The following is a 19,187-nucleotide window of genomic DNA, read 5'->3' on the forward strand; positions in this document are numbered from 1 at the left end:
AATTATTGTTTTTTTATATTGAAAATTTTGCTATTTTATTTTCGACAGAAAACTGATCTTTTGTAGTTGAAAATTTAAAATTTGGATTAAATTTTCCCTTTCTATTGAGTGAATAATCTTTCTGGGTAGAAAAATCTAGCCTTTTATTGAAATCTATTCTTTTTTGGTTAAAAATGTCTTTCTTTTTGGTTAAAAATACATTTTTAAAACTGAAAATTAAACTATTTTAGTTTTGCTTAAAATTTGATTTCTTTGGTTGTAAATTAATTTTTATTTACTAAAATTTGTAATGTTTCAGTTTTGCTTGAAAATTAATATTTCATTAGTCACAATTTTCACGTATTATTGGAAAATTCATTCTTTTTGTTAGAGAACTAATCATCTTGGTTGAAAATATATTTTTTTTGTCAAAAATTGAACTATTTTGTTGAAAGTTAGTTTTTTCCTTGGTTACAAATTAAATTTTTTAACTGATAATTTTATGTTTTTGGCAAAAAATTCAACTATTCGGTTGTAAATTAATTCTTATTTTTGGATTGGAAATTCAATTTTTTTGTAGAAAAATATTTTTAGCTTATTCGTTCAACATTTTCGATGATTTTCTTTGTTTGTTTTTATTAAAAAATCGTTTTGTTTTAAATATTCGAATGATTTGTTGAAATTGATTTTTTTTCGGTTGAAAACTCTTTTTTTCTGGCTGAAAATATTAATTTTCCTAAACTGAAAATAACTTTTCCGTTTTCAGTTTGAAAACTTATCTTTTGATGTAACATATAAACTTTTGGTTAAAATTCAAACTATTTTGTTGCAATTTTTTTAATTAATTCTTTTAACTGAAACTTTAAATTCAAGTGTAATTAAGCAAAAATTCAAGTTTAATTTCAATTTCTGGGTTGAAAAAACGAATATTTTGTTGGCATGTTTAGAAATTACTTTCTTTAAGTAAAATTTTATCTATTTTTTTGAAAATTTTGCTTTTTTGTTTAATAATTGGTTTTTTTTAAACAAAAATTTAACTATTTCGTATTTTTTTCAAAATTAATATTTTGCCGTTAAAAATTCAACTACTTCGTTGAAAGTTGATGTATTTTCTTGAAAATTCATATTTTTGGTAGAAAATTAATCTTTTGGGTAAAAACTTAATTTCTTTAGTTGAAAATTGAACTATTTTAATGAAAATTCAATCTTATTGTTGTTAAAAATGAATTCTTTAACTGAGAATTAAACAACCAATTTTGGTTTGAAAATGTAACTATTCGGCTTAAAAACCATATATTTGATAGTAAATTCGTCTTTTTGATTAAAAATTAATGTTCCTTATTAAAAAATTCATCTTTTCGGTTGCACATTACACTATTTAGTCTAAAATATATTTATTTGTTGATAGAAGATTCATAATTTTGTTGAATATTAGGGGAAAATAATTGATATAAGTAAGAGAAATTCACTATTGTGGTCTAACAGATCGCATTTCTACTGAAATTTCCTGTAAGTTGTAATATTTTTAGATTTATTTTTTTTTGGTAAAAACAAAAAAAAATGAAAAAATAAAATATAAAGTATGAAAAAGTAAGATTTTATCAACTCCCTCCCCCCACACCTCAAACCGTTATACGTAATTTCTGGATGACTCTTCATACGATTCCGACCAGTATATAAAATATAGGATTTCCTGGTTCGACCACAGTCCGAAATGGATCTTTTTTTAATTTCTTTTTTCATGTTAATTTACATTTTTATTGATAAGACTATAATAAAATTTTAAAATAAAATCAAAAGTAAGAAGAAAATTCCATTTGAAAAGAACGTACTCTGGAAATTAAAAAGCTTAGGAGATTGAAAAATCCTTCGAAAGGAAGAAGAATAAATTTAGTTCGAGAATTTCGTTTACGTGGAGGCACAAAGAATCTACTTTATTATCAAGAGGCCTCTCGATATCTGTTGGACCGTAAATTTCACGTAAGATTTCCACGAAATCTGGGGATGATCTCTCTTATCTTATAGGGCCTTAGACAATACCATTAGTGCATAATATACATAAATCTTTATAGAACATACTCTCAGAGATCACTGCACAAAAAGGTAAAAAAAAAGGGAACTAGGTTATTTTTTGACGAGAAAGAGGGAAAATAGGGGAAAAATTAAACATTTTTATTACTTTTAGAAAAGAAGAAGCAATATTTTGATAAGAAATTGTATAGTTTCTGAATAATTCTAATGACTAAAAATATAAACAATTTCGTGCAAAATGCAATGGTTTTGTGGAAAATTTGTTTTGTATATCGAGAATTAATTTTCTGAAATCACAAACATCATTAAAATAATTGGTCGAAAACAACTATTTGGCTAATAAATTATGTATTCAAAGAGGATTTAACTATATTGTTGGAAAAGCGTCCATTCTTTATTGAATCCAACTGTTTTGAATTTAAAATGAAAATATTTTCTTGTTTCAAATATCAACTATTTTATTTTTTTGTTGAGTCTTAATTTTTTTGGATTGAAAATTCAACTACATGCTTGCAAGTTGAAATACTATATTCATCTATAAGAAAAAGTGAGTTTCCCCTTTTCAAGTTCTCCCTTTTCCGAATTTCTCCACTTCAAGTTTACCGTTCTCCATGTTTCCCTTTGTCAAGTTTCCCCTTTTTCAATTTCCTCTTTTTTAATTTCTTCTGTTTCAAGTTGCCCTCTTTTAAGTTCCCCGGACAGACAGACAGACGCCATCGTAAAAACTTGATTTTCGGATGCAGGGGGTCTCGAAACGTGGAGATACTTTGAAAAACAGTGGTGTTAAATTTCGGACAATTCTAGTACTTTCTCAATCATAAATGATGAGAACGTAAAAAGGGGAAACTGAAAAGAGGGAAGCTTGAAACAAGCGAACTTGAAGAAGGGGAAATTAAAAAAGTGGAACTTGAAAAGAGTAACTTGGAAAAGGGGAACTTGAAAATGAGAAAATTAATAAATGAGAAGTTGAAATAGGACACTTAAAATAAGGGGATCATGAAAAAGGGACACTTGAAAAAGGAAAACTAGAAAAGGGAGAAATTAAAAGGGGCGACTTAAAACAGGGGAACGTGAAACAGGAGAAATTAAAAAAGAGGAAATTGAAAAAGGAGAATTTTAGAAGGGGAAACTTGACAAAGGGAAACATTGAAAACGATAACTTAAAGTGGGAGGATTCGGAAAAGGGAGAACTTGGAAAGGGGAAACTTGGAAAAGGGGGAACTTGAAAAAGGTAGAATTTGAAAAAAAGGTGGAACTTGAAAAAAGAGGAGCATGAGAATATTAGGAACTTGAAAAAAGGGCAGCCGTGAAAAAGGGGGAGCTTCAAACAGGGGAACTTCAAAAGAGGGAACTTCAAACTGGTAGAACTTTAAAAGACAGGGTACTTGAAAAAAGGGGAGCACGAAAAAAGGAGAGCAGGAAAAAAGGGATACTTAAAATAAAACTTGAAAAAGAAAAACTTAAAAAGGGGAACTTAAAAAGGGAAACTTGAAAAAGGCGAACTTTAAGAAGGGGAAATAAAAAAGGGGAACTTTAAAAGGGTAACTTGACAAAGGGGAATTTGAAAAGGAGGAAATTGACAAATGAGAAGTTGAAAAGGTGAAACTTGGAAATGGGGGCACTTAGAAAAGGGGCACTTGAAAAAGGAGAACTAGAAAAGGGGAAAATTAAAAGGGGGAACTTAAAATAGGGAAACTTAAAATAGGAGAAATCGAAAAAGACAAACTTGAAAAAGGGAGAAACTAAAAAAGTGGGAACTTATAAGTGGACACTTAAAAAAGGGGGAACTTCAAAAAGAGAGAACTTAAAAAAGTGGGTACTTGAAAAAAGAGGAGCCACGAAAAGGAGAAACTTGAAAGAAGCGGAACTGGAAAAAGGGGGAACTTGAAAAAAGGGGAATTGAAAAACGGGAACTTGAAAAACACAAAGAAAAAGAAATTGGGAGACGCGAGGTAATTAGGGAAAGACTGTGCCCCTTTTATTCAGTATGTGGAAGTATCACGAATTCCCAGAGGTACTCGTAAAATGGTGCATTTTCTGGCCCGAAATTACGATCGAGAGAAACACTGAACTATATGCCACTCTGAGACGATCAATCTTCTCACAGTCGTTCTTGGTTCCAAGTTTGCTTTCCAATAGTATCAGACTTACGTCACGAATCCACTTTTCATTATGAGCGACCTCATTTTTATATTCATTTTTATTTTTACGTTTACTTTTAACCCTTTTTCTTTACTTTGCTTTTTGCCTTCCCCTTTTCTCCCCACGGGAGAAAAGAATGGATGAATGGTTGAATTCACTCGCGAAAATCACTCACGTATGTGTATGTGCCCTGAAAACTAACAACCCCTGAAGACTTCAATCGAAACTAGTTCTTATTTTCCGCCCACACTGACAATGACATCCGAGTTGGAAAGTATTTCAAACGATTTGATCAGTTTGCCATTTAACCGACCAGAAAGAGAAATAGGGCGAGATCTTTTTTCTTTCTTTCTTTCTTTTAAGTTCAAAAAACATCTGCTATAAATAATGTTCAAGAAAAATATATAAGAGTAAAAGTAAAAAAATTAAGTTATCCGATTTTGAATTTAGTGGAAAACAAGTATTTCAGAACTAGATAAAACATCTTTTTCTGTTCATCTTAATTAAAATAAGTGTAAATGTAATGGCTTGAGAGATTAAGAAGTAAAATCTTATTTTATGCTTGTTTGTATTTCATGACAATCTTTTGATATAAACCATTTACGATATTTTATATGTCAAAATAACAATTAGATCTACCCCTAGTAGCCGCTCAAAACTGATATTTTCTTGCGTTTAAAGATTTAAAAAAAAATTATTCTTTATGAGAAATTTCTTTTGGCTTATGTGGGAAAATTTTTCCTGATATTCAAAATAATTACATTTCATATGTAGTGTAGTTTTTTGCGTCTTCGAGAATCATCGATTGACCTATTGTTGAACCTTCTATGGCCCGCCAGTACCAATTATGAAATAAGAAAAATTGCAGGGTGGCTGCTTTAATCGAAGAAAAAAATTCTCGGTCATTTCCCGATTTTATCCCGGTTCGCAAAAATTTTTCACGGCCAATGAAATTAAAAAAATCAAACTATATTCTAAACATTTTTCCATATGAATTAATAAACAATAAACAACAAATTAAAGCATTCAAAGTGGCACCCTTTAATTTCAAAGTTTTAAAATTGAAGTTAAAAAGTTTTCAATTCAATAATTACTTTTAAGCGAGACACATTAAAAATTGAAACATAATAGTTTAACTTAACAGTTCTTCAATTAAGGGTTAAATTATTTTAATTTTAAATAGTCTAGGCATCCTTTAAAAGCTTAAAAATTTTATTTCAAACTCTTGAGAAATCTAGAAGTGGTTTAAAATTTTTCCAAATTCAAAATTATTTTTGAAATTTTTTTCAGAACTTTTAAATATATTTCAAAATGAATTAAATTGTTTCTATAACATTTAGAAAATCCTGCAATTTTACAAAAATTAAAATTTGAATTTATAAATAATAATAGAATTTATTATTTGTAAAAATATTAGAGTAATTTTAAGAGATATTTGGAAGTTCTAAATAGATTCGAATTAAATTTAGAACTAGAAATAATTTGAAATATTTATAGCCGAATTTAAAATAAAATTTAGAGTTTTGCAGATTTGAAACAAAAAATTTAGATTTTTTTTAAATTGTGAAAGACTACAAAAGAATAACAAATTTTCTTAAGTTTCTTAGAAAAATTGAAAATGGTTTTTCACTTTGAAAAATTATTTTAACAGAAAGATAAAAAAGATTTTAAGAGATTCAAAAAATGATCAAAGAAGCACATGGAAGATTTTAAGGATTTTATTTCATTTGCTGGATTTTCAAAAATTGTAGGAAAATTTCGATTAATTTTAAAACATATTTAGAATATTTAGAATTATAGAATATTTAGAAATATTTAGAAATATAGAATATTTAGAATTTCGTTTCAAGTTACTCGTCTAAAATGAACAGTGAAATATTGCTAAATATTAAATACTTATTCTAATGATATGTTAATTTCAATTCTTATCAAGATTTTCGGATTGAAACCGTTATAATCTGGACTTTCTGAAATTTTTAACGGATCTAGAATTGTTTAGTCAAATCAATTATTATTCAGATGTCTATACTTCGAGTACAAATCCATTTTTTAAATAATTTAATTATTTATATTTACAGTTGGTAAAACAAAACTGTTTTTTTATCAAAAAATTGCAAATTCAAGTGCTTTAAATTTTTAATTGTTTGAATCTTTAAAACTGCACTTCAATTATTTTAAAAACGGATCAAATCGAACTTGAGCAGATTTTTCTTATGAAAATTCGTAAAATTCCCGGTTTCCCGGTTGGGCGGCCACCATGGTTTTTTAAAAAAAATCTTTGATTTTAAAAACTTCTAATTCGTTAAGCCTTTATAACTGCATTTTAAAATTCTTTAAATTAAATAATATGCTTAAAAATTAAAAACCTAAAATGGAATATTTTTAAATTTAAAGATTTTCCCCTGTCTCATTAAATTCCCGGCCATTTCCCGGTTTACCAGGTTTCCTGGTCCAGCGACTACTCTGAAATTGGTTAATTCTGTTTATACGAGAGGAACTTTTTCGATATTCAAAATAATTGAATGCTAAATATAGCTATATATTACTTGCATGAGGAATCTTTCATGCCCTAGAACAACCTACGAATATATTTTTTTAATTTATTAATACAATTATTTTCCTTGTTTAGAAGAAGACTTTTCATATTGGGAATATAACAGAACTGCTTTTTATGAAATTGTTTGCGTTCTCGAGATGCATGGATTAATATATTGGAAGGAATTATAAGAAATATTATCAAGAGCTTTGAACAATTTAAAACAATTGCAAAGGATTTGAAATACCTTAGGGTATTTTAAAGGATTTCTAGGAATTTTCAATAGATTTAAATAAATTTAAGGGATTTTAAAGGTTTTCAATGATTTAAGATATTTCACAAGATTCCATGGAATTTTCAATAGATTTAAATAAACTAAAAGAGTTCAAAAAATATGATTATTTTTAAATAAAAAAAAATGTTCAACACTTTGTACATCACATATTACAATCAACATTGCATTATAAGGTATTAATATTTTTCATAGTTCGCGAGTGAAAGTACCGCATCTGATACAATGGCCCTTATCCGAATATAGCCAATAGAGGCGTTGCTTAACTTCAGTGACAAATTTTATTTCTCACAAGGTTCTAAAATGTTTCAGTAATATTGTTTAAAGAATTAATGAATTTTTGATATACTGGAATCAAATTTGTGTGAATTTTTCTCCTGATTTTTCACTTTTAAAAGGGTCAAAAAATTTTTATTTGCACGATTTTTAATTGGAAACAACGAAATATTCTGAAAACTTTTAATTAATAAATAAACTTTGAATTAATTTTCATTTACTGGAAAAAAATTCGCGGGAATTTTTTAAAATAAAAATAAAATATAGTGCTGCCGGATAGTTTTAAAAAATTTTGAAATTTACTCCATGTACTGGAACTAAATTTGTGTGTATTTTTCTCCTGCGTTTTTACTTTTAAAAGGGACATCCATTTTTTTATTTGCACGATTTTTAATTGGAAACAATGAAATATTTTTAAAACTTCCAATTAATAAATAAACCTTCAGTTAATTTTCATCAACTGAAATAAACTCGCGGGAATATTTTAAGATAAATAAAATATGGTGGTGCCCGATAGTTTAAAATTTTTTGAAATTTACACTATGTGTGCCAACACTGTAGAGAAATATTTTTGGCTGTCTATTTTTATCAGAAAGTAACCATATAAAATTTAAAATGATGAAAAGAAATTCCTGCTGAATACAGGTATTTTTTTCTAATGAGGAAAAATTTTCTTTTTTGATTCGGCTAGATAAACATTTATTTTAAAAAGTTGAAGTATTTTTTTAAAAACTTATTAAGTTTAAATGAGAGTAACACGCAATATTCAGTTTTTTTCAATGTTATATTCTTACTTACTACCTAAAACTCTGCGGAGAAATAATCTTTATACCATCTTTGCGCCTAGAAATAAATGGTCGAAAATCTCCTCTCTTCGTGGGTACATTCTCGTCATTATTTTTTATGCTGTCAAAATTTGAATTTTCAATTTTCAAAAAAGTTTTAAAAATGTTCATTTTCGCGTATTTTTTTGTAATATTGTAAATGCTAAATATCTGGTCGTTTTTGGTTTTGTGAAAAAGTCATAAGGATAAATTTTTCATCTTTTTGAATAATATAAATATCCGAAAAGAAAATTTTTGAATTTTGAAAAAAATTGATCTTCAAAATATTCAAAATGGGCTCACTTTTTGAATTTTTATCAAAAATGGGTGGCTAATGAACTTGACCTTTAGGACACTAAAAGAGTGTACCAAAGGCTAAACTCATAAAATGATTTTTTCGCAAGTTATCGTCCTTACAGACAGACAGCCAGACATACATACAGACAGACACATTAATAAAAACCTGTTTTTCGGATTCAGGGGGTCTCAAAACGTGGACAATTGATAAAAACTGGGGGTGTGAAACTTTACACAAATCCAATACCTTTTCTGACGAGAATGTAAAAATGTTAATTTTACAAAGTATTAAAAACTTCCTGTTGGCAATAAAACTATTTTAATTTAAAAAACGTCTAGTGATTTTTTGTCACTGACAGGAAAAAATGATAAAAATTCAAATTTTAATTTTTAAACTCCAGGCTATTGGTTATTTTTTCAGATTGTAAAAAATTAATTTCGAATTGCTGAAAGTCTATTAATTGATTCAGATTTTAAACGTTAAAATCCCTTTATTTGGATAACTACGAAAATTTGCAAAATTAGAAAGTTATAATTGGGATATTTAAAATATTTTTATTAAAAATTGTTTTAAACTTACAAATATTTCATGTGGAAACACTGAAAACGTAACATTATTAGTTGAAATTTATTTAAATTTAAAAATATGACTAAAATTCAGTCAATGATTAAAAAAATAGTTTCAATCAAACTCCAAAAAGAATGCAACAAATACTCACAGATTCCGAAATATCTTCCACTATTTGTTCTTTACCGACCTGGAGGTTGGCCTGAGTCTTCGTTCTTTAAATCCGGCGATCCCAATTCAAATCCATGATTTCTGAAAAAATGCATTATTCAATAAATATAACGAATAGGGTGATCCAAAAATGTTGTTTTTTACTCAAGTTAGTATTTTTAAGATTAAAGATATAGTAATATGCTGGAAATAATATTTTTCGCTCAATGCATTTTTCAATTTTTTAACAAATTTATATTTGTTATTTTTTTATTCCAAATCACGAAAAGTTAGTATTTTCTGGACCAAATTGCAAACTTAATAGATGGCTAGAGCAATATTTTTCGTCTAAGAGATTATTGAATGTTTAAACAATTATTATTCATTCCCTTCTAACTTTTTTCAGAAAGGTGGAGAAAAATCTAGTTATTTTAATCTCTTACACTATCAAGCTTATTGTAAAGCAGTTATGCCTCTATAGTTCACAGGATTATTTGCTTAAACAATTTTTTAAATCATTTCTTAAATATGTAAATTAATTGCCTTACTAATCCCACAAGCAAATAAAAGGATTAATATCAATTAATATTATCCAGAAAATACGAAATTTTCATGATCCGGTAGAATAGAAACAATAGTAGAAAATACGAATTCTTTCAACAATTATAAAATGACTTCCTAATAATACTTAAATTAAATGTCAATCAAAAAAGTTTAATTTTCAACCAAATTTCAAATTTTTAAAGGACTTTTCAAACTAATAGTTAATCTTTCAACTAAACAGTTTAATTTTAAAGAAAAGACACACATTTTAAACTAAATAGGTAACTTCGAAACAAAGATTAATTTTCTACAGCAAAGGTTTAAAATTTTAACAAAATACAGACATTTTTGAATACAATAGCTGAATTTTCAGTTTGAAGAAGATAAATATTCAACTAAAAATAGAACAGTTAAATTTTTAGTTAAGAAATTCATTTTGAACAAATAAAACAATGAATTTCCAACCAAATATTAAAATTGTCAAGCAAACAAATGAATTTCAGTTATAAAAAATTAATTTTTAATAAAAAACTATTTTTCAACCGATGAAATAAATTTTCAACCAAAAAGAATAATTTTCTACCAAAAAAGATTAATTTTGATCAAAAAACATGAATTTTCAACTAAATTTTGAATTTTTAAAGTAATTTTGAACAAAATACAGATATTTTAAAACCCAATAGCTGTATTTTCAGTTTAAAGAAGATAAATGTCAAATTGAAAAAAGAATAGTTAAATTTTCATTAAAAAATTCATTTTTAACAAATAAAAAAAACTAATTTTCAACCAAATATTTAAATTGTTAAGCAAACAAATTAATTTCAGTTATAAAATTTTCAGTTATAAAAAATTAATTTTGAGTCATAAAACTATTTTTCAATCAAAGAAATAAATTTCCAACCAAAAAGAATAATATTCTACTTTTGAACAAAAAAATTCGACATTAAAATTAAGTAGTTTAATATATTTATGTGACCTTTTATCTCTATTTGCGTCTCCCTATTGTGCGGCCATTCGCAATTGCTCTAAAAACTTATCTACGATATCCCCACTACCGCCACGGTAACCAATATTTCTTTTGATAAAAAAAAAGTCATTTGGATAAGTTTGTTGTTTTCAGGGGGTCTCAAAACGTAGGGATCCGTTGAAAACCTGTGGTGTCAAATTTCGGACAATTCTAATACTTTTTCAATGAAAAACAATAAGAATGTAAAAAGGGCTTTCAACTATTTTAATTATTTTAAAAAAAGCATTTCAAATAAGTAGTTACACTATGAAGCAAAAATGGTTTTTCCTCTAAAGTGCCAACTTTTGAACTGAAATTTGCAATATTACAGGATCAAGGTATAAAAACAAACTAAAATTGAGGTGACGGATGCAACAATTCGACAAGCGCTCGAAACCGCGTAGAAGTATTGTCCATCCGGGAAAATCTATCGATAAAAAAAAATTGACGAAACGTGAAACAAAATATACTTTCGTCTTCAACTTGACCTAGCCTAAAAAATTGTCCACCCGGGAAAATCTATCAATAAAATAAGTGGCCTAAACATAAGACAAGATATATTTTTGTCTTCAGCTTGAACCGGCCGACAAATTTTTTTCATAAAACTTTTTCATTTGATAATTATTACTCAAGATAAACAATAAAAACTTAGAAAATTTTCCGATCAAAAATCGATGTTTTGTAAAACATAACTCGCGATTATTCGGCCGTTTGTTGATAAAAATGCTTGAAATGTGTATGGTGTTTTCTGAATATATAAATGATGACTTTAAACAACGCAGTTTGTTTAAAAAGCGAATGTTTGTTTTTATTTAATAGCAAATTGATTCCGAACAAAAACCACGTTTCGCCAACTTCGAACAGAGGGACTGTCATTGAAAAAATGTTCGTTGAAATAACTTGTCGCGAAAAAGTTGTTCACTAGACTTTGAGAAATTTTTTTTTGAAAATTTGAAGAAAATCGGTCGAAAATGGTGGAAATGGTAGCGAGTTAAAGTCAACAAGCGCTGCCTCTGCAGTGCTCCGCTTATCAGCCTTTGTTCCTCAGTCATAAAGCAGCAGCGCCAAAGAACAACAAAACGCTCCAGCGGCAGAGTGTTTTTACTTCAAATCGCTGCCATTTCTACCACTTTTGACCAATTTTCTTCAAATTTTCAACAAAAAATTTCTCAAAGTCTAGTGAACAACTTTCTCGCGACAAGTTATTTCAACTAACATTTTTTCGATGACTGTCCCACTGGTCGAAGTTCGCGAAACGTGGCTTTTCTTCGGAATAAATTTGCAATTAAATAAAAAAAAAAACATATTCGTTTTTTAAACAAACTGCGTTGTTTATAGTCATCATTTATATATTCAGAAAACACCATACACATTTCAAGCATTTTTATCAACAAACGGACGAATAATCGCGAGTTATGTTTTACAAAACATCGATTTTTGATCGGAAAATTTTCTAAGTTTTTATTGTTTATCTTGAGTAATAATTATCAAATTAAAAAATTTTATAACAAAATTTGTCGGCCGGTTCAAGCTGAAGACAAAAATATATTTTGTCTCATGTGTAGGCCACTTTTTTTTATTGTTAGATTTTCCCGGGTGGACACTACTTCTACGCGGTTTCGAGCGCTTATCGAGTTGTTGAATTCGTTACCTCAATTGTCAATAGAACTAACAAATATTAAACGTTTGTGGTAAGTTTACATTTTGAAAACTATTATTTAACTGTAAATAATTCAATAGAAATATAGAAAATGGTCGTTTTCAATGTATTGTAAGAAAACATTCTGACTTTAATTAACAATAAAGTTACAAAAAAAACTTTAAAAAAACTAATATAAAAGTAAAATAATTGAATACATTTGTGTGAGCTTTTCTTTCTTTTGTGCGGCAATTGGCAGTTGCTCTAAGACTTCTTTTCGAAATCCCCAATACTGCCATGCTAACCAAAGCCTGTATATACTCTCTCTCTCTTCTCTCTGCGCACCCTCCTACTATACGATCTCTTCAAAACTCATGATGATTCCTTACGAAAAATTACAAAGTTCATCCATCAAAGTTGCACTTCTGCTGTCTGTCCCCACTACCACCCCACTGCTTGTTTTCAAAAGAAAGTGCAAATAGAGCACGCATGGCATGCACAACTTATTTTGAAATTACTTAGGTAAGACACTGTTTCCACTTAGGAGGATCTAACTTTGTTACAGTTGTGGGCGAAGTACACTATATATAGTCTCTGTAAGAGAATCACTCAGAGAAACCGACAGAAATAGAGAAAAATAAGAGAGAGAGGGGGGAGGAGATGTAGATTCTCTATAACTTAACTTATTACTTGGAAAGGTCATGTTTAAAATTGTTATATCTTTTATGGATGACCTTTCCTTAGATTCGCGAAAGAAATCCAATTTCCTCATTGCAATATATTTTTTAAAAAGTATTCCTCTTTTGAACAATTTCTCTTTTTGTCCCTATTTTAAAGAAACTTCCACTTTTTCTCGTTTGGTTCTTTAAATGTGAACTCAATTAATATAACCGAATAAGAAAATTCAATTATTTTTCAATGAAAGTGTATTGTTTTTAATTAAATGACTACTATTATATGTTTGGTTCAGAATTCATCTTTTTGGTTCATTAGTTACAAATTCAGGATTTTTTAAAAAAGGTCTTTTTTTTGCAAAATCAATCTTATTAGGTGAAAATTCATCTTGTTGGTTGAAAATTAAAATATTCGGTTTAAAATTATTTCCAATGTAACCATTTTTTTGAAGTTACATTTTTATGCGTGTTACTCAAACGTGTTGTTAAAAACTCTTTTTGTGTTGAAAATTCAACAATTTTTGTAAACCGTTCAACTACTTGTTTCAAAAATTACCATTTTTGTTAAAAAATTCAGTTTCATGTGGGAAATTCGTTTTGTTTCGGTTGAAAATTCAACATTAGGTTAACATTTTTTTTCTTTTAGAATTAAGAAATTCCTCTTGTTTTAAAATTCACCTATTTTGTTGGAAATTCAGCTCTTTTTATAAATTAAAATTTTTTAATAAAAAATTCAAATTTGGTAGAAAAGTACATGTTTTTGTTCTCAACTCGTGTTGAAGATTTAACTATTTACTTTGAAAATTCGTACTTTTTGTTGAAATATCAACTATAGCTTTTCTCATTAAAAATTGATCTTTTTTGGCTTAAAAATTAATTATTTTTGTTGACAATTCAGCTATTTTGTTGAAAAATCATCTTTTTGGTCTAATATTTAACTTTTTTGTTGAAATTTCGTAATTATTTTGTTAAAACTTGGTTCAAATTTTAATTACGTTGTAAAAAATGCTTTTTTTCTTGTGGAAGATTTATCTCTCTAGTTGAAAATTTAACAATTTGATAGAGAATTACCCTTTTTTTTAAGGTCCACAGTTAGGTGATTTTTTTTCTTGCTTGACTATAAAATCTGTCATAGTTGACATTTTTTCTATTTAGTTTGAAAATTCATCTCTTATGGTTAAAAAATGCTGGTTAAGGATTTAAATATTTTGTTGAAAAATCTTCTTTTTTTAATTTAGAAACTTTAACTATTTTTTGAAAAATTACATTTTTTTCTTGAATTTTCGCATTTTGAGGATAAAAGTTCAACTGCTGTGTAGAAAATTCTTTTTGGATTGACAATTCAACAATCTGATTATTTTTTTCTAACTTGGCTGAAAAATCTCTTTTTGTTCAATATTCAAAGTTTAATTGAAAATTTGTATTTGTGCTGAAAATTGATCTGTTTTGTTTTAACATTTTTTATTAAAAATTCATCTATTTTATAGAAATGTCGTCTTTCTGGCTTAAATTTTCAACGTTTTGGCAGAAAATTAAACTATTTGGTTAACAATTTAATTGTTTGGTTAAATAGAAACTTTTAACCAGAAAATTCATATTTTCTTATTGAAATTTAAGCTGATTTGTAGACAAGAAGTATTTTCTCTTAATAATTCAATAATCTTAGAAACTTCAACTATGTTGTTAAAAATTAATATTTTTTTGAAGTTTATAATTTGGGGTTGAAAATTCAACTATTGGAGAAAAATCGTCTTTTTGGCTTGAAAATTTAAAAATTTTCGTTAAAAGTTTTCTTTTTCTTGACAATTTAAGTTTATGTTGAAAAATTCGTCTATTTTACTTGACAGTTCAACCATTTGGTTATAAATGTAACTTTTTGGTCGAAAATAATTTTTTGAAATTCAACTATCTCGTAGAAAAGTTATAATTTTCGGTTAAAAATTCATCCTTTTGGATTGAAAAATAGCTCAATTTTAAGGAACTCGTCTTTTTGGTTTGAAAAAGAATCTTTTCGGTAGAAAATGTATCTTTTTTTATTGAAATCTCAACTATTTTATCGAAAATGTAATATTTTTACTTAGAATGTTAAGAATTTAAATCGTGTCATAATCTATTTAATAATATGGTATCTAAATTAATATGTTTAAATAGAATTTATGTCCCTATAAAATATGAAATTTTTAATATTTTATATAATTTCTGACACAAGCAAAATGATGCAAAAGCCTTGAAATGGACGAATCTCTCTAAATATTAATTTAAAAAAATTGAATAGTTAAACTTTTGGTTGGAAACATTAATTTTCAACAACAAAAAATTGTTTTTTTCAAGTAAATAGTTCAATTTTCAACATAATTGATGAATTTTTAATTAAAATGATGAATGTTTGAACGAAATAGTTAAATTTTTAACTAAAAATATGATTTTTTAATTAGAGAAATGAATGTTTAACAAAAATAGTTGGATTTTAAACAAAAGAAAATTAATTTTCGCTGAAAAAGATCAATGTTCGACCAAAGCATTTAAAATTAAATTTTAAGTTAACAAAATTAATTTTCAACCAAACAAATGAATTTTCAACTATAACTATGGAATATTCAATTGCAATAAGTTAAATTTTCGGCTATAAAAATTACTTCAATCGAAAAAAAACTTTCAACAACAACAAAATTTTCCACAAAAGAAACTATTCAATTGGAATAAGTGAAATTTTCAGTTAAAAACACTACTTTCCTAACAGAAAAAGCTTTAAAAAACTAATTTTCGAAAAAATAGTTACATTTTCTAATAACGTCATGAATTATCAAATAAATGATAAATCTTCATCTGGAATAGTTTAATTTTTGACCAATGAGCTGCATTTTCAACTAGGAAGATTAATTTCAACCAAAAAGATGAATTTTGAACGAAAAATATAGTTTTTCAACCAAAAGTGAAATGATTAAATTATTTGTGAAAAAATGAATTTTAACCAAAGAAATGAATTTTTACTTAAAATTATAAATATTTAACTGGAATATTTAAATTTTGGAACCGATAAGAAGAATGTTTAAACGTGAAGATTATCTTACAAAGAAAAAGACAATTCTCTATAAAAAATCGATTTTTTACAAAATATGTAAATTTCCAACGGAATAGTTGAATTTTTAATTAACAAAGACAAATTTTCATCCAAATTGTTTAATTTTAAGAGGAAAATATCAATTTTGAACAAAAAATAAACATTTAAATTTTCACTTTTAGGAATTAAGTTTTAAACAAACTGATGAATTTTCAACTAAAATGATTAATCTTCAACTCGAATAGTTGATTTTTATATAAAAAAGATGAATGTTCAACCACACTGAAAAAACTAATGTTCCATTTTAATTGAGCATCATTTTTTATTTTCCTGTTATAATATTAATATTGTAAAGGGAGAATTGTTTTTATAGTTTGCAACTTCATGTTTAAAAGAAACTGAACATTTTTTTTAATACAAAATTTGATTTTCATTTCGGTCCTGCTTTGATCCAAAAAAATTATACTAAAACGTCGTTTAGTGGCATCGAAATACAGTGGTATTAGAATAGAGCCACCTGTGACTATATTTTTGGAGGACTGTTTTAATACCCCAAACTAGCCCTCAAATTATACTTTTTCACAGCATAAAAATTAATTTTCCACCAGAAAAGAGAGTTTTTCACGCAGAACCTAAATTTTTAAAGAAACAATTTGATTTATAAATAAAAAAATAAATTTTCAAGCTAACAGTTGATTTCAACAAAGAGTAGTTACATTTTCAACGATAGATGAATTTGAGTAAATTTTCAGTAAATGAATTTTTAGTAAATAAACACGTGACTCAATAAACACAATCATATACCCTGCGATTTTCGATAAAGTAGAAGTCACTTATCTAAATTTACCAAAATTATTAAAATATGGAAAACTTCAATTTTCCTGGAATCAGAAGTAAAATGCAGGGTTTTTAATTAAATTCCGGGTCATTTTGCCGCTTTCTTCAGGTCAATGAAGTTTCCGGTCATTTTCGGGTATTTCCCGGTCAATTTTCCACCCTGATTTTATTTATTGAATAAAATATTTTTCACTGTTCCTAATTTGGTTGAAAAAATGCATTGGTGTTCACCAATCTTACATTTTCGTGTAACTATTTCTCATATCTATAAGTGGATGACATTCTATTTATCCCGTGCAGAAATCGCCAGATTTTAAACCTAGTACCGATCTGGCCCCGATCGGATTTCCCGATCTGGCCCTGATCGGTAGAACTCTGTGGTCATACCTGGGCCCGACCGAGCCAGACCGATTTCGTACTGAAACGCTATGTCTATGCGCTCGCAGAACTAGTGGGCTTGATGTTTTCTGATAGTGCAGTTAAATTTGTATACGTACTCATACGGGCTCATTGAAACCTAACCTCAAATACATTAATAATTAAATTGTTTTAGGTAAAATTAGTATATTTACCATTAGATGAGTCGAATATTATTATATGATGAAATTTATCAAGTTCATGTGTTTTCAATTATTATTTAAGAACTCAAGGTTTTTCGATTTAATGTAGAGTTAGAATTATCAAATCTATTGACAAGAAATGGATTGCAGTATGCACAAAATCGTAATGTTTTTAGATTATGAGAATAAAATATGTGATACAATCGATTCTGTTATTGAAACTTTGATTTTATATTAATAACCCAATGGGCACAAAATTTGGGGACGTCTTTACGACATCGTTATGACATCTTTACGACAACTTTACGACATCCTATGTCCATGTCGTTTCAGTGTCTTTGAGATAGCGTAAAGGCATCGCTAGACCATAAGACTTATTTACGATATCGTAAAGAGACCTTAACGACATGGGCATAGGATGTCGTAAAGTTGTCGTAAAGATGTCGTAACGATATCGTAAAGACGTCGCAAAATTTTGTGCCCACTGGGAATACATTCATTACAGACATACATTAAGGACAAATGTTCATAACATGAATTTCAGAATCAAGTAGTACAATCAAAATGCAAAATGCCAATTGTGTAGGGATTTCAAAAGGGCTAGTTACTACACTGCGCATGCGTCGCATTCGGCATCTAATTGGTTTCGCGCGAAGTTTAAAATGCTAAACAAAGTTATTTTTCTTTTTTATAATACACAATAACATTTCAACTTATAAAAATGTCCATTAGGTCGAAATTAATTATTAACAATAAAAATTAATGAAATGCATATTCTGTAAATAATACGTCAAATAACCAGAAATATTTAATTCAAAACTTTTCATTTTTGTTTAAAAGTTGTTTGGTCTATATTGCTTCTTAACAGACTTGAAAAAATAAAACGATAGAATGAATGATAGCTCCATTTTTCGGCGAAAATATTATCTACAACCACCTTCTCGAATTTCTCAAGAAGTAATGCAATTGACAGAAAATTGAACTTCTTTACAGGAAAAATGTTAATAAATCGTAAATCATGGGTTATTTCATTCTGATTTTCTTTGGAAGCATTCGAAAATATCAAGTTGTAGCGAATTTTTATGCGAAAAAAGTTTCTCTAATTTGTTAAGAAGTTTTATAGACAACATTTTTTTCAAGAAATTAAAATTGTTAATTAAAATATTTATGGTTATCATCCATTTTTTAAATAAAAAATGAACCATTTCCTTGAAACTGATACCATCTACAATGATCTTACGTTTCTCAAAAGTATAAATAAACTTTATAGTCTGAAACCTCTTCTTTTCGTGCATGTCGTATTTTAATTTTAAATTAAAATAACTTAATTGGAAATTCAAAATATTAAGGTGGCCTTCGAAAGAAGAGGACCATTCGATAGTGCCGAGTTTACTTATATTAAATCTCCATTCGTGAAATTCACGAATGGATTATATTAAGACTGATAGTGTACCGATCGGGCACCAATGGGACACCGATCGGGTTTCCCATTGGGTGTCTCGACCTGGCCCCGATCTGGGCGTGTGTTTCGTCCGCAATCTGACCCCAACCTGGATTCCCGGTCAGGACCCGATCTGGACTGGTCTGGCCCAATTCGAGGCCAGATCAAAATTTCTGCACGGGTTATACTGAGAGTACTGATCGAAAATAGTCGCTTTATTTATTATATTTTGATCACAGTAAATATCTGTGGGAATAAATGTGGGTGTGAACTGGATGAGTAAGGGATGATTGAATTCCAATTGTCATCTGGTACACGGAGGGAATTTGAA

General features: G+C 27.8%; 1 protein-coding gene across 1 annotated transcript in view; it reads right to left on the reverse strand.

The window, feature by feature from the left end:
* LOC117171837 overlaps window positions 1-19,187 on the reverse strand; it is a 126,189-nt gene that overhangs the window by 68,315 nt on the left and 38,687 nt on the right. Inside the window, exon 2 of the mRNA XM_033359470.1 lies at window positions 9,097-9,197. The gene's annotated coding sequence lies outside the window, so the exon portion shown is untranslated. The remainder of the gene's footprint in view (window positions 1-9,096; window positions 9,198-19,187) is intronic.

This window comes from Belonocnema kinseyi, chromosome 4 (genome assembly GCF_010883055.1).
Source record: "Belonocnema kinseyi isolate 2016_QV_RU_SX_M_011 chromosome 4, B_treatae_v1, whole genome shotgun sequence".
In the NCBI taxonomy this organism is placed as follows: Eukaryota; Metazoa; Arthropoda; class Insecta; order Hymenoptera; family Cynipidae; genus Belonocnema; species Belonocnema kinseyi.